We start from the raw sequence: 15,458 nt of genomic DNA on the forward strand, positions 1-15,458 counted from the left end.
TCTGCATAGCCCCATCGACCTGCACCTGGTCCATAGCCCTCCAAACCCCTCTCATCCATGTACCTATCCAAATTCCCTTGCTGCAATTGAAACAAATAAATGTAATTGTAACAATTCAATCCACATCTATCACTTCCACTATCACATGCCACCCTCTGAATAAAGCAGCTCAGATACCCCTTAAATATTTTACCTTTCATTATGACCTCTAGTTCAAGTCTCACCCAACCTGAGGGGAAAAAATTGCATGCATTCTCCTAGCTATACCCCTCATAATTTTATTTACCTATATAAGAGATCCACTCATTCTTCTGCATTCCAAAGAATAAAGTCCTAACCTATTCAACATCTCCCTATAAATTAGGTCCTCAAGTTCCTGCAATAACCTTGAAAATTTTCTCTGTACTCTACAATCCTGTAGGTTGGTGACCAAAAGTGCATAAAAGACTTGAAATTTGGCCTCACCAGCATCTTGTACAACTTCATAGCACCCCAACTCTTGAAATCAGTTTCTTCATTTATGATGGCCAATGTGTCAAAAGCTCGCTTCTACAAAGTATCTATCAGAATATGCAAAGGACAGAACAGATGACTACTGGGAAAATTTTAAAATACATAAAAATCACAAAACCTAGTTTTCTGTATACTGTAAGTTCTCAGGTGGTGTTTCAAATTGTGGGAGTAGAACTTGGTTAAATGTTTGAACAACTCAGAAATGTACAGTCAATATAGCCAAAGGCTATAACATCTTGCGCTGTTCTAGTCATGGCCAACCTTTCTAGTGCACTCCCATTTCCAGGAGTATGACGCTGACATACGAAATACTTCACATGAGCTTGCATAAATTTATTTTATTAATTATTGATAAGCATAGCTTAGTGAATTATTTCACATGGCATACAAGTGGAAAGTTTCCACGTCATAGTCCACTTCTGAACAAAGTCCCTTCCTGAAACTTGGAAAAGCATCCCGGCAATTTGGTCTCTTATTTCCATTTGATTTTCCTAAGAGATTATATTGACCAGACAAGGATGATTTTTCTTCTGGCTTCGTGTCCAGATTTCTTCAAGAAAGCTGCTGACAGCAATGATTCTGTTGGGAGGTTGCATATTTTTTTGGCTGAACAAAATTTAAATCTGCCACATCAAGGCACTTAGACACTCAGAGATTAAAATCAGGATAACTGCAGCTTTATTTGGTATGTAGATTATAATTAAACATGATTTCCCATGAGCAAGAATAAATGTGAATTATTTTATGTTGCTGTTTTGCACAATATTAGATATTTATGCAGGTTTTATTCAGCTAATGGTGTGGATGATTTACTGAAAAAAAACTCATGCAACATTTGGGTTTTTGCAGCACATGCTAATTTGGCATCTGGATCATTTAAAAAAATTAAAGGCAAAGTAAGTGTCAGGAAAATAGTTTTTCTTTATTGCTGGAGTTTTTTTTCTTCCTTGTACTTCATAATGTACAGCAGACTGTCTGCTCTCTAATTTCTGGTTGCATCATTATGTCAGCCAGAGTAGGTGTATCATTCTGCAATGAGTCTCCTTCTGCCGTTTTGTTCAGAGCCTGATATTAATTGTTTGGTCAGTGTACAGACACCTCTGTGTGAACAGTCACATCAACCACGAAACTGAGGAGACACAAGAGGGGAAAAAGCAATCAAGTTTATTGCCATCTGCACAAGTACATGAATAAACAGATGCAATGAAAAACGTACTTGTAGCAGCATCACAGGCACTGCCATCATATGAGCATCACTCACAAGAAAAGCATAAATTAAATGAAACACAATAGGAACAAACAAAAAAGTTCATTTTAGTGCAAAATGGTCAGTGTTCATGCTGCTGCTAAGCTGTAGTGATCAGACTGCAGATGCTGTAATATGAAGCAACAAACAAAATTCTGGAGGAACTCAGCAGGTCAAGCAGCACCTGTGGATCAAAATCGACAATTAACATATGTTACCCTCCACAGATGTTGTCTGGGTCAATAAACTCTTCTAGTATTTTGTTTGTTAGCTACAAGACTGTTATGTGCATTTCACCTTGGAAATTAACACCCAAAGTTCCATTCTTGCCAATTTGATACCACTGTTACAAAATTAGTCTTCAAGGCTACAGCGAACATAGTCTCTTAATCTTTCTTGATCTAAGTATACACTTGGTGAAAGAAAGGATTTCTACATTATGATTTTCATCAATAGCTTGTAACAGTTGCCAACTGATTTCTGCTGGCTGCAGCTACATCTTTACAAGGATTTATTCTTCATATTTCTACAATGAGTGCACACCTAGCAATAAAGCAATTTGTCTTACCTCTAAAGGGCCTCCCCAAACACAACTGCTGCCAGACAAGTTGTATCAACAGCTATTTTCCTCAGAGTGAAGAGAAAACCATGACAACAAATTGATTCAGTACTATGCTGGGAAAGGAAGGAGCAGGGGAAAAAGATCTCAACGGGTGCCTGCTTCCATGAAGTGTGCTCTGGGTTCAATGTACAGCCAACACCAGTAAAGCATCTGCACCACATGTAGGATATCTTCACTGAAATATGCTGTATCCCATACTATAGTCTCAGAAGAGGGCGAGGACTGCATTACCAATGTCACGAGCCATTAGCTTGTCAGCATGCTTCCAGAGTGGAGTTTGAAATACTTACAGAATTTAATGATGTATAACCCATTCATGCAGTATAAGGCTTAAGAAAGCGAAGTTCATTTATTTTTCTCTCACCTGAGAGCATCGGGCAGACAAGGGTCCATGAAGAGCAGGGTATGGACAACAGCAGACAAGTGGTTTTGCAGGTATCAAATTTCCACTTAGTGATGGACCTCACAAAAGGTGTCCTGCTCATTCAGTGCTCAACCAGTGTGTGACCAGACTAAACTGTTATCATGAGCTTTTTTTTCAAAGCACTTTTGACTGGAGCACAAGACCAAGTTGCCTGTTGAGTTCATACTGTTGTGTTCCAAGCTCTGGAAGGAACCTGGCAGTATGCCTGGTATCTTTAAAGCAATTACACTGTCTTAATTCTAAGGCACTCTGCTATGCGACATGTACTCACCCACAACAAAGGATGGCACTGGCAAAAAGGACTGTCTGCAAACCATATGGCTCTTGCTTCCCATCTCCAATACACATGAATAAACAAGCCGTACTGCCAATCAAAGCAGGCTTGAAAGAGCTCTCTTATACTTAATAGAACTGGTGTCAAAATTTGTCATCATTCCTGCCTGCCACATATATCCTTTCCATCAACAATGCATACCACCAGCTATACCAGTGGATCAGAAGACAAGGGCAGAGGCAATGAGGAAGCAATTATGACAAAAGAGACCAAATCAGATCTCTCATACACCAACAATCCCAGTCCTCCACAACCTTCTGTGACTGAACACCACAATGTTTTTTGACACAATACTTTTTTTTTTGTATTATGACAAACAAACACAAAAACCATAATAAACATTCCAAACCTCAGAGAAGCTGTGCCAGTGGGGTTGACGGCTCGGAGATTCGACGGACTTGGAGTCTGCTGCGGTCAGGTCGCATTCGGTGTGTGCTGCGTCTGTGAGACTGGGTTCGACAGAGCTTTCGTTGTATGCTGCGTCTGCGAAGCTGAGTCGGGCAGTGCCATGGAAGTCCATAGTGGGGGTATTCCATTCTGCTGCCAGCGTGGGATGGCGAGTCTGTTGGGACCCTGGGGACTTGTGGAAACTGTGTGGTGATTTCTTTTGAACTTATAGTCCTTTAACATCTTTGGACTATTTTTACCGTGCCCATAGTCTGTTTTTTTTATCAATTATGCTATTGTTTGCACTGTTGTAACTATATGTTGTAACTATGTGGTTTTGTGCAGGTCTTGTAGCTTTAGTTTTTGGTCTTGTTTTGTCTGGTGGATTTGAAGCTCCTTTCTGGGGAACGCGCTAAGATGGTAGCGCGATATTAATACGCAGCAGCCTCTCCGGACTCTGGATTGGGGATTGCCAAACGTTACGTGGATTTTCTGGTGTAGTCAGTTTTGTCATATGCTTTTGTGATATCATTCTGGAGGAACGTTGTCTCATTTTTTAACTGCATTGCATTTGTGGTTTCTAAATGACAAACTGAATCTGAAACAAAAGTTAAAAATCAAAAACATGTTAATTTGCACACAAAACAGTTGAGGTAGAGGATAGTGTTATTCCTGTGTCACTCATTAAGTCACTCCCACATGGCAGGAGTTCACATACTGTACAAGCAGCATTATCAATAAAGTTCAGTTGAAAGGAAACAGGAACAGCCAATTCAAACCAGTGACAAGTAATTGTAAAATTTATTCAGATCTATTTAAAGCTGCAAATAAAATTAATTTACTTAATTACAGCAAACACAATTTTCATCAACAATTTTAGAGCATATATTAGTAGTCTAACCATTCACCACTTCATTGCTTTCTCACCTTTCAATGAGATGGATGGGCTTGGTGCAGTCATATCAGCTTCTCAACATCAGGTTAAATGTCACTCAGAAAGAGTCATATCCTACACTCAGTAATCTGCAGTCTGTTTCATTGCTTTGAAAGAAGTTGAGTGAATGTACTGAAACTGCATTCCATGGAATATGATGTTGGAAAGGCAATAAAGAACATATTGACCTTTTTCCACAGTGCATGACAGTGTTCAGAGATTTCTTTCCACAATCAGAAGACTTGCTATGATTTGTTGAACCTCAGCTTCAGCTTATTCATTTTGTAGCGAGATCAGTTCTTCCTCCATCCTTCCTGTGCATTCCTTATAAAAAGTGTTCAGGAATGGATTTATTGCCCAATCTGGAATTTGTATCAAGAGAGGATCTTTAACATCTCTTTATGCAACTCACCCAAGTTGGTACAATGTACTTACAGATCATCATTTAGTTTTCTTTAACCATATAACAATTACAGCACGGAAACAGGCCATCTCGGCCTTTCTAGTCCATGCCGGATGCTTACTCTCACCTAGTCCCACTGACCCGCACTCAGCCCATAACCCTCCATTCCTTTTCTGTCCATATACCTATCCAATTTTGCTTTAAATGACAATACTGAACCTGCCTCTACCACTTCTACTGGAAGCTCATTCCACACAGCTACCACTCTCTGATTAAAGAAATTCCCCCTCATGTTACCCTTAAACTTTTGCCCCCTAACTCTCAACTCATTTCCTCTTGTTTGAATCTCCCCTACTCTCAATGGAAAAAGCCTATCTATGTCAACTCCATCCATTCCCCTCGTAATTTTTAATACCTCTATCAAGTCCCCCCTCAACTTTCTACGCTCCAAAGAATAAAGACCTAACTTGTTCAATCTTTCCCTGTAACTTAGGTGCTGAAACCCAGGTAACATTCTAGTAAATCTTCTCTTTACTCTCTCTATTTTGTTGACATCTTTCCTATAATTCGGTGACCAGAACTGTACACAATACTCCAAATTTGGCCTTCCCAATGCCTCGTACAATTTTAACATTACATCCCAACTCCTATACTCAATGCTCTGATTTATAAAGGCCAGCATACCAAAAGCTTTCTTCACCACCCTATCCACATGAGATTCCACGTTCAGGGAACTATGCTCCATTATTCCTAGATCACTCTGTTCTACTGCATTCTTCAATGCCCTACCATTTACCATGTATGTCCTATTTGGATTATTCCTACCAAAATGTAGCACCTCACAATTATCAGCATTAAACTCCATCTGCCATCGCTCAGCCCACTCTTCTAACTGGCCTAAATCTCTCTGCAAACTTTGAAAACCTACTTCATTATCCACAACGCCACCTACCTTAGTATCATCTGCATACTTACTAATCCAATTCACCACTCCATCATCCAGATCATTAATGTATATGACAAACAACATTGGACCCAGTACAGAACCCTGAGGCACACCAGTAGTCACCGGCCTCCAACCTGACAAACAGTTATCCACCACTACTCTCTGGCATCTCATATCCAGCCACTGTTGAATTAATTTTACTACTTCAATATTAATACCTAACAATTAAACCTTCCAAACTAACCTTCCGTGTGGAACTTTGTCAAAGGCCTTATTGAAATCCATATAGACAACATCCACTACTTTACCCTCATCAACTTTCCTTGTAACCTCTTCAAAAAATTCAATAAGATTTGCCAAACATGACCTTCCACACACAAATCCATGTTGACTGTTCCTAATCAGAACCTGTTGATCCAGATAATTATATATACCATCTCTAAGAATACTTTCCTTTAATTTACCCACCACTGACGTCAAACTGACAGGCCTATAATTGCTAGGTTTATTCTTAGAACCCTTTTTAAGCAATGGAACCACATGAGCAATACGCCAATCCTCCAGCACCATCCCCATTTCTAATGACATTTGAAATATTTCTGTCAGAGCCACTGCTATTTCTACACAAACCTCCCTCAAGGTCCTAGGGAATATCCTGTCAGGATCCGGAGATTTATCCACTTTTATATTCCTTAAAAGCACCAGTACTTCCTCTTCTTTAATCATCATAGTTTCCACAACTTCCCTACTTGTTTCCTTACCTTACACAATTCAATATCCTTCTCCTTAGTGAATACCGAAGAAAAGAAATTGTTCAAAATCTCCCCCATCTCTTTCAGCTCCACACATAGCTGTCCACTCTAATTCTCTAAGGGACCAATTTTATCCCTCACTATTCTTTTGCTATTAATATAACTGTAGAAACCCTTTGGATTTATTTTCACCTTACTTGCCAAAGCAACCTCATATCTTCTTTTAGTTTTTCTAATTTCTTTCTTAAGATTCTTCTTACATTCTTTATATTCCTCAAGCACCTCATTTACTCCATGCTGCCTAAATTTATTGTAGATATCTCTCTTTTTCCTAACCAAGTTTCCAATATCCCATGGCTCTCTCAAACGTTTAACTTTTCCTTTCAACCTAACAGAAACATAACGATTCTGTACCCTCAAAATTTCACCTTTCAATGACTGCAATTTCTCTATTACATCCTTCCCATAAAACAAGTTGTCCCAATCCACTCCTTGTAAATCCCTTCACATCGTCTCAAAGTTAGCCTTTCTCCAATCAAAAATCTCAATCCTGGGTCCAGTCCTATCCTTTCTTCTCTTCCAACTCAGAGTGGCTTGGAAATTGGATAAAGTCACAAAGTTCCATGTAAATAGGGTTAGCTTGGACAGAAACATGGAGATGGCTGATTTGACTTTTGTAAGATTCACATCACTTCCTTGCAATTGAAGAATGATTTATTTAAACTTTGTGAATAATTTTGGCAAATAAGCAAAGTCATGCCTAATAGTCTTGAGCTGATTACTGAATGAAGCTCTTGAGTCTTCAAAGAATTTTATCACAGTTTCAAAAAGCACGTTAAAGTATCTCAGGCAATTTCCTTTTGAAAGCCATCTGACTTCTCTGCAATAGCAAGTGTTCAAACAGTTCATCATTCTCAATATAAATCTCTTGAATTAGAGAGCATGGGACTTAATTTTATTTGCTGCTGTGATAACATTATTTTATGATTTGTGCAGCTGATCACTTGGGTTTTTTGCAATGAAATGTTGTCTATGAATTACACAGTGAATGGTAAATATGCTAGCTACAGATTTTTTCAAGAAAATAATAACCCCACACAGTAGCATCCTGTCATTGACGGTGCCTCATTTGTTGCACAAGAAAGCATACTGGCAAGCGGAATGTCCTTGTCTTTAAGAAATTACTCAACAACACCAGAAGACCACAACCTGTGCAGATTGGAAATGACATCTCTCCTCGCTGACTATCAACACCGGCGCACCTCAGGGATGTGTGCTTAGCCCATTGCTCTACTCTGTCTACACCCATGACTGTGTGGCTAAGCAGAGCTCAGATCTATAAATTTGCTGATGATACAACCATCGTTGGTAGAAGCTCAGATGGAGACAAGAGGGCATACAAGAGCGAGATATACCAGCTAGTTGAGTGATGTCACAGCAACAGCATTATACTTTATGTCAGTAAAACCAAAGAACTGATTGTGGACTTCAGAAAAGGTAAGACAAGGGAGCACTCATCAATCCTTACTGAGGGAGCAGAAGTGGAGAGACTGAGCAGTTTCAAGTTCCTCGGTGAAAATATCTCTGAGGACCTTATCTGATCCCAGCATATTGATGCAGCTATAAAGAAAGCCAAGAGAGCAGCTATATTTTATTAGGAGCTTGAGGAGATTTGTAATGTCATCTGAAGCACTCAAAAAGATTCTACAGATATACCTCGGAGAGCATCCTAACTGGCTGCATCACCATCTGGTATCCGGGTGGGGGTGTCTACTGTAAAGGATCAAAGTAAGCTGCAGAGAGTTGAAAAATTTGTCAGCTCCAACGTAGTCTTTGCAGTATCCAAAGAGCAGTGCCTCAAAAATGCAGCATCCGTCATTAAGGACCCCCATCTCCCAAGGCATACCCTTTTCTCACTGTTACCACCAGTACAGAAGAGGTACAGAAACCTAAATGCACGTACTCAGCAACTCACGAACAGCTTCTTCTCCTCTGCCATCTGATTTCTGAATGGAAATAAAAACGATGAAAGCTACCTCATTGCTATTTTTTTAATTCTGTTTTTGCACCATTTGTTTAATTTAACTATTTGAGATATACATGCATTGTACTGCTGGCTGCAAAATTAATAAATATCACAACATATGCCAGTGATATTAAACCTGATTCTGATATTGACTCTCCTTGGTACCTGTTTCCAGTCCCGTTGCAAGTAACAACTCTTGCACCATGTTTTCATCTTTCATGAAGCAAACATAACCAAGAAGCAAAGATCTGTTGCCTGAAAAAGTTGACTCATCCAACTGCAGAGCAAATTTTGTCGTGCAATGTGGCTTCCACATTCTCAGACGTTTCATCTACTTGTCTTTGAACAGAGTTTTCACTGAGTGCAATTGCTTTAATTATTGGTATCATGACTTATGCAAGTACATATTCAGAACCTCCCTTATTGTTGGCGGAATCAGTTCTCCATTTGTATCAGACTTTCCAGATTTAGCAATGAGCAATGAAATATTCTATGAAGCTCACCGACCATTACTGTTTTGTTGTGAAGAAGTGTGGATGGCTTGTTGCCTCATTTGAAAAAAACTTTTTCACACATCAGACTTCTTCACAAAAAAACTTTTTCACACATTAGCTGCCGTTGGTTGTTTAGTGCTGGTTTAAATCTGTATTTAAGGTATTCTACTCTACACTGGCTACAATTCTTTTTTATTTAGTCTGCTTCTGCCATTTTCGTTATGGATTAACTATCACAGTCAATCACATATTGTCTATGTCCAACCTTAAGTGCTGTGATGAACAAAGGAGAAAATTATGATATTATCATAACTCAGGCAAAATATGACTCTTTATCTGACAATACATAAAGTGGGGTAGCAATAGCTTGATTGGGCCATGGGGTTGAGAAATGCAGTCAAGGCGAATGGAAAGGGCAGATTCTGAGTTTTAACCCAATAGACTTGTGTCTCTGCGTGATCGGGGTATGGGAATCATACTAGCCAACAGTACACTACAATAGTGAAATCTGGGGGTCAAATGCTTATAATAAGTAATTCATTTATTAAATTAAGCCTGTAATCCTTCCGCTGACTTTTTAATGCTGACTTTTTCCCACTGCCCCCAGGGAGGAGCAACATCACCCACATTGGGAACCATTGATCCATACCACACATCTATGACCTCAAACCTGAAGCCAGCCATGGTCTCTGATTTACAGCAGGCAGCATTTCCTCCATGGGGTGGTGAGGGGGTGTGCAGAGGATGCAATCTTGCCTTTCCACCAGCAGTTAATAGCTGCTCTCTATAACTATTCTCCACCTTGAGAGGAACATGTGTTGCTGAATCTTGCACAGGTATTTGTTTCTGCTGGAGTTGTACTGCTGTCAATCATGTGAAAGCTGTGTGACGTAAGCTTGGGTCTGCAACAATATAATCAAACCAGAAAATGTAGGGTATTCTCATCAGGTCAAGCAGCATCTGTGGAAAGGGAAGTAGCTAACATTCCAGGTTAAGGACTATTCAGAAACCAAGAATGGAAGTGTTTCTGGTGAACATACCTTTTATTTTTTGTTTCTATTTCAAGTGTCTAGCATTTTTCTTATTCTCAGCCACAGCAACATAATTCACTCTTAACTACCGTCAGAACCAGCAGGGGCAATTAAAGGAGGGCAAGGAATAATAAATCTGCCAGCAACTCTGCATCTCAATAATACAAAAACTGCTTGCTTTTAATGTTCCTACAGAATCTTCTTCTTTTGTGAGTAATGCATATCAAACCTCCCACTTTGTGTTATATGATCATGGTCTGTTTACTACACAAAGAAAAAAGTATCAGCACAGATCATTTGCAAAATGTACAATCAAGTTCAGAGCTAACGTCAGATAAATAAATGAAATGCATAGGATTCCAATTAATTGGGACACTTTGGGACCAGTACATTTTAACCCAATTAAGCACCTATCCCAATTAGCCCAAGTTTCATGAAAATAGTTAAAATATATAAAAAAGACAAACTACTGTAACTGAGATACAAATTGTTCGTTCAAATGAAATACAGAACAATTAGAACACTATCACTACTTCTGCAGTACTATAAAACTGCATATTAGTTCCTAATGGTTATTGATAGAGGAATTTATCCATTGTATGTGTTCTTTTGATTGATTGTAAATGAACAAAATCAGCAGACTTCTAGTATAGATAATGGACTGCCTTCACACAATGTTATCGACAATTGGATCCTCCAAATCTTCATTTTCATTTTACCAAAATGATTGTCAGTACCTTCAAATTCTTCCTAGTTTATAACTTGTTGAAGTAGTGAAATCATTTCATTTTCACTCCTGGCAGTTTCTGGCATCTACAAGCCTGAAAGTTTGAAACTGCAGTGAGCAAAACAGTTCTGAGTTATCTTACTACTTATTTCTCGCCAACTATCAGTGAAAAAATCCACTGCTTTTGAATAAAAATGCACACAACTGACACTATTTAAAAACTATTTGCTCTAAGAACAGTGCAGCGTCTAACAACCACGCAAGCGAACGCTTCCACCTGACACTAGTTAGAAACTGTTCGGCAACAGTCTTCTGCCATAGTTAAGCAGCATTGTGTCCCAAATAAATGAAAGAAATCCCAGATGATTTCCCAAATGTCCCAAATATGCAGCTGCCTTAATTAACTGATGACCCAATTACGCGGAAACTACTGTTTAATATTTTACAACTCTGCGCAACGCATGAAGATGTTGTACACTGTTGACTTTAATACATTGACCTTTTCAAAACTGTTCCATAACTTTTTCAGGCAGCTGTTCTGTTGCAGCAGGATTGTCATTGCCTTGAAAGATGGCGGAATGCCAAACAGAGCATTACAACACACTGGTGCTCCCTAAGAGATATGCTTATGAAAGCTACACAGAATTCTGAACATTTATCTGCCTGTGGGAGCAGACTTGAGATGTTTAACAGTATAGGCTTATTATGAATATACCTTTAACTGTTACATGTTTTGCTGTGCATTTAACCAGGATTATATGTATTCCTATTGATAATATGAATGTATAATCCTCAACTAATCGTAATTCAATATGTGTTCAGTAAACGTAGCTGCTCTGCAAAACAATGGGTGGATGTTTTATCTTTCGTGGGAGGTGTTTGATGATGCCTTTCCTTGTGATAACCTGTTATTGCAATATCGGTACATGAGGCTTGGATTAAACTTTTACCCTCATCAAATTAGCTGCTTTCATCTTATTGGAATGTGTAATTGGAGATTAATCAATGTAAATGAACAAAATATTATGCAATAAATTGCAGTGGAATATCAGCCTTACAAAGATCAACTCAACTTTGCAAAAGGAAAACAGAAGAACATTCATCCAAACTGTACAATCTGTGAATTAAAAAGACAAACTTGTAGTTGTTATACTTACATCAGTTATTTAGAGTTGCATTATTGCCATTTAATTTTGGAATAAGATTTCTCTCCTCTCGTTTCGGATGCCAATGGCTTCCTTGCTGGGTGCAGCAAACATCAGTCACACGCGGTGGTTAGGAGTGATTATTCACATTTGTGTCTCAGCATGGACTGTTGTCTGACTGTTGGAATTCCAACGGCATCACATTCAGACCAGGCCTAGTTCTCTCTGGACATCCATACAAGTGCAATCAATGTCAAACTTCACCAGAGCTCTCAATACTTCTCCACCAGCTACAAAGCCTGTGTGAGGGGAATGATGGATTACTCACTTCTCACAGCAACAACAGTCAAGAGCTTCAACTTCGGCTGCAGCAAGGCAATTTGTTTGATTGGTGCCTTTACCAATGAATTCAATATGCCCTTCCCTTAAGTACTACATTCTCAACAATCTACAGGGCACATTGTGGCTACTTGCTATTCACATTCAGTAGCATTGCCTCCTCTGTAACCAAGGTACAATTCAGGTAACTTTCCTATATTTACTTGTCATTCCTTCACTATTGCAAGGACAAAACCCAGAGAATCCCGTCATAGCAATAACCCGGAACCTCCTTTAGCATGAGAATACGATTTAAAAAAGCTGAAAGATTGTAGGTGTGCATTTAGTTAGTTCAAAGCAAATGCGGTGACCTTCAGTTCAAGTGTGAAGACATTAGGTCTCTCAGCAAAGCCCCAAGACATCTCTGGTTTTCATGTATCAGCTATTCATTGGACAAGAGAAGAGAGGAAGTTTTTACAATGTATTGTTTACAATATTCAGATTGCAAATTTCATTTTGATATAATTTATTTGATTGATATTAAGCCTATAATATAAATGTATACAGTGTATAGATGTAACATGTAGAAATTCTAAGATTAGTGTTTGCTTTCTAAAATGTATCATGTTATTTTATGATTTTAGAAACCTGTTATCACAACCCACGACTGTATCACTTACATTTGGTATGACTTTTGAGAACATATTTTTCGACCAACTGTTGCCAAAACAAATTTAGCAAAAACACTTAGTTTCACTGTGAAGTCTATTACTTCTGACTAAGACCAGAATAAATTAAATCAAAGTCGGAATTGAGACTGTCGTCAAAATAAATGCAAATTCCACACTTCTCGGATAAGGGAAATGTAATTGTCAAAGTCAGTAAATAGTAATTATGGACAAAAAGATGAGCATATACACAGTTCCAGGGGAATTACACCAGGGGGCAGTACAGGTACAAAAACTGGTAGAGCCGGCTTGTAAGGCTCAGAAACAAGAGATTCTGCAGATGGTTGAAATCCAGACCAACAAACACAAAACGCTGGAGGAATTCAGCAGGTCAGGCAGCATCGAAGGAAATGAATGAACAGTCGCCATTTTGGGGCAAGACCATTCTTCAGGACTGGAAAGAAAGGAAAGATGCCAGATAAAAAGGTGGGAGGAGGGGGAAGAAGGACTTGTTCAAAAGAGATAGATGAAGACAGGTGATTGGGAAAGGTAAAGAGCTGGAGAAGAAGGAATCTGATTGGAGAGGAAAGTGGATCATGGGAGAAAGGAAAGAAGGAGGGACACTGGGGTGGTGATTCGCAGGTGAGGAGAAAAGGTAAGAGGCCTGATTGGGAATAGAAGAAGAGCGAATGGGAAGGGAAAAGAATATCAGAAGGAAAAATCAATGTTTATGCCATTAGGCTAGCTAAGTGGAATATGCAGTGTTGCACCTCCACCCTGAGAGTGGCCTTGTCATGGCAAAAGAAGGGGCCATGGACCGACATACCAGAACAGGAATGGGGATAGGAATTAATATGGTTGTCCACCAGGAAATTCTGCTTTTGGCACTTTGAGTAGAGGTGCTCGTCAAAGTAGTCCTCCAATTTATGTTGGGTCTCTCCAAAGTAAAACCGGATACAATAGGTGACCCCAACAGACTCACAGGTGAAGTGTTGCCTCACCTGCAAGGACTCTTTAGGACCCTGAATGATGGTGAGTGGGCTGGTGTAGCATTTCTGCTGCTTGCAGGGATAAGTGCCAGGAGAAAGAACTGCATTGGTGCTGCTTCATGCACTCAGGTTGAGCTCATCAATGTCATCAACTTTGCCTCCAACTTCCAACCTGCCCTTATATTCACTTGGTCCATTTCTGACACCTCCCTCTCCTTTCTCAAACTCTCTGTCTCCATCCCTGGAGGCAAACTGTCTACCAACATCTTTTATAAACCTACCGGTTTCCACGGTTATCTTGACTGTACCTCTTCCCACCCAGTCTCCTTTAAAAAGGCTGTTCCCTTTTCTCAGTTCCTTCATCTCTTCATTCTTCAAAAAATGGGTCTTCCCTTCCTCCACCATTGATACTGCCCTCACTCACATGTCCTCCATTTTCCAGTCATCCACATTCGCCCAATCTTCCTGCTGTCTTAAAAGCAGTGTACTTCCTCCTGTCCTCACCTACCACCCCACGAGCCTTGGCATCCAACTCATCATTCTCCACAAAATTCACCATCTTCAATGGGATGCTTCCACCAAAGACATCCTTACCTCCCCCCACCACTTCTCTCCGCTTTCCACAGGGATTGCTCCCTCCATGATTCTCTTGTAATTTCCTCCTTCCCCACTATTCTCCCTCCTGGCACATAGCCCTCGATGTGACAATTCAGTACTCAACAATGTGGCCTCTTCTACATTGGTGCAAACTGACGTAAATTGAGAGACCGTTTTGTTAAGCACCTCCACGCTATCTGCCAAAAGCGTAATTTCCCAGTGGCCAGCTATATTAATTCTGATCCCAATTCCCATTCCGACAGGTTGATCCATGACCTCCTCTTCCGCAATGATGAGGCCTCTCTCCAGATGGAGGAGCAATGCCTCATATTCATCAAGGAACCTCCAACCTGATAGCATGATCTTCAATTTCTCCTTCTGGTAATTCCTTTTCTTCTTTTATCCCCCTCTCCCTGCACTCTTCTTCTATTCTCCACTCTGTCCTCTTCCCTCTACTCCTCACCTGCCTATCACCTCCCCATGGTGCCCTTCCTTCTTCCTTTTATCCCATGATCTACTCTCCTCTCCTATCAGATCCCTTCTTCTCCAGCTCTTTATCTTTCCCAACCACCTGTCTTCACCTATCACCTTCTAGCTAGTCTTCCTCTCCCCTACCTCGTTATTCTGGCATCTTCCCCCTTCCTTTCCAGTCCCGATGAAGAGTCTTAGCTGGAAACATTGACTCTTGACTCGTTGCCATAGATGCTGACTGACCTGCTGAGTTCGGCCAGTTTTCTGTATGTGCTGTAGGGATGAGAACCACAAGAGAGCAGTGCGCCATCAAAATCGGTTCTATATTGCAGAACAAAATCAATTGCTCATTAAATTGCATTGGCTAAACCTCATCCTATAACACTCCAAAGATAATACTTACTGTAGCCCTTTCATTTGCAAAGAGGGCA

At 39.9% G+C, this 15,458-nt stretch overlaps 1 long non-coding RNA gene across 1 annotated transcript in view; it reads right to left on the reverse strand.

Moving 5' to 3' along the window:
• Nucleotides 1-1,154: 1,154 nt before the first annotated feature.
• LOC132398209 (uncharacterized) overlaps nucleotides 1,155-15,458 on the reverse strand; it is a 56,807-nt gene continuing 42,503 nt past the window's right edge. The window contains exons 8-11 of the long non-coding RNA XR_009513579.1: nucleotides 15,172-15,300; nucleotides 11,997-12,283; nucleotides 3,489-4,124; nucleotides 1,155-1,642 (exon numbers count right to left, since the gene is read on the reverse strand). This is a non-coding gene — a long non-coding RNA (uncharacterized LOC132398209). The remainder of the gene's footprint in view (nucleotides 1,643-3,488; nucleotides 4,125-11,996; nucleotides 12,284-15,171; nucleotides 15,301-15,458) is intronic.

This window comes from Hypanus sabinus, chromosome 8 (genome assembly GCF_030144855.1).
Source record: "Hypanus sabinus isolate sHypSab1 chromosome 8, sHypSab1.hap1, whole genome shotgun sequence".
Lineage (NCBI taxonomy): Eukaryota > Metazoa > Chordata > Chondrichthyes > Myliobatiformes > Dasyatidae > Hypanus > Hypanus sabinus.